The sequence below is a fragment of the Saccopteryx bilineata genome, chromosome 9 (assembly GCF_036850765.1).
Source record: "Saccopteryx bilineata isolate mSacBil1 chromosome 9, mSacBil1_pri_phased_curated, whole genome shotgun sequence".
Lineage (NCBI taxonomy): Eukaryota > Metazoa > Chordata > Mammalia > Chiroptera > Emballonuridae > Saccopteryx > Saccopteryx bilineata.
In genome coordinates this window covers 45,056,076-45,057,524 of record NC_089498.1, presented here as the reverse complement: position 1 = coordinate 45,057,524, position 1,449 = coordinate 45,056,076, and the positions used below count along the sequence as shown (strand labels likewise).

The window sequence follows — 1,449 nt, the reverse complement described above, 5'->3', positions numbered from 1 at the left end:
CGCTCTACCGCTGAGCCAACCGGCCAGGGCCCTTCCTTCGTTTCTTTTTAAACTAAAGGAGTTGACAATTTTGTTTTCACATATCACAATGCAAATGAAAAGTGCTTTTTAGTCCTATCACTCTCCTCCAAAACTATTCTCTGCTTGATAAGAAGGAGTGAGTCTTTGCTGTCATGCTATTAGAGAACGCCCAGAGTCACAGCCCCACGATCTCCTGGTGATGTAGAACAAGTAGTCTAAAACTGATAGAAAGAGGCTCCCCTCTCTCTTTATCTGTCTGGCTGAGTTATTCTTGGTTAAGTGGGTGCCATCATGGGACGGGGGGAAGGTGTCATCATTGGGGACCCAGTCATCATTGGCATGTGGGTTCCCACAGGCAGCCTCATTCTAGGAGCAGGTCCCACTGGCATCATCCCAAGAGGAGGAGGGCCCATTATTGGCATCATGGGAGGACCTCTCATATAGGGTGCTGGCATCATTCCAGGGCAAGGAGGACCTGGAGGACTGGCGGGAGGTGGGATCATTGGTCCTGTGGGAGGAGGAGCGGAGAAAGGAGTAGGAGGTAACTTCCTTTGCTGAAATGCTGCGGTTGTTTTGTCAATCAGGCTCCGAGTCTGCTCTTCCAGCCATTTCTGATATTAGTCTTCACATTGTGTTTCCTACCACTACAGCGTGTGCTCCTCACAGATGGAGAGCGGTGGGTAAGGTATGTATGGCAGTGGTCACAATAAAACTCGGGCATGTTGTTCTGCAGGCCGTTGGCCACTCGGTTTGGCACCACCGGAAATTACCTCCCTCGCTATTTCATATGTTGTTGTTATGCTTATAAAATTCTTTTCAACTCTGAGGTATTTTTGGTTCTTTGTAACTTTTATTCTTTAATCCACCTAGAATTGGTACATTTTTTTAAAGTGTTAACTGAACAATTTGTTGGTTGATTTGTCATTGATGTGAGTTGACACTTAAGTAGACACCAAATCTTGAATATGATGGCATGCATTTCCAGGTTCTCTCTTCTCTTCCATTGTCTATTTTTGTGTTATTATAACACTGTTTATTTTAGTTTGATAGCACATGTTAATACCTAGTAGGATAAATCTTACTTATTAAGTTTCTCTTCAGAAACACTTTAAAATGAATGTTTCAATTCTCCATTCCCCAATTAAATCTCACTGGATTTTTTTTTTTTCCTTAAGTTGGAAACGGGAAGGCAGTCAGACAGACTCCCGCATGCACCCGACCGGGATCCACCTGGCATGCCCATCAGGGGCGACGCTCTGCCCATCCGGGGCATTGCTCTGTTGCAACCAGAGCCATTCTAGCGCCTGAGGCAGAGGCCACAGAGCCATCCTCAGCACCCGGGCAAACTTTGCTCCAATGGAGCCTTGGCTGTGGGAGAGGAAGAAAGAGACACAGAGGAAGGAGAGGGGGAGGGGTGGCAAAGCAGAT

At 46.4% G+C, this 1,449-nt stretch overlaps 1 pseudogene; it reads right to left on the bottom strand.

Annotated features, from left to right (window-relative positions):
• Positions 1 to 269: 269 nt before the first annotated feature.
• On the bottom strand, positions 270 to 742 carry LOC136313461 (U1 small nuclear ribonucleoprotein C-like; annotated as a pseudogene).
• Between the last annotated feature and the right edge of the window lie 707 nt (positions 743 to 1,449).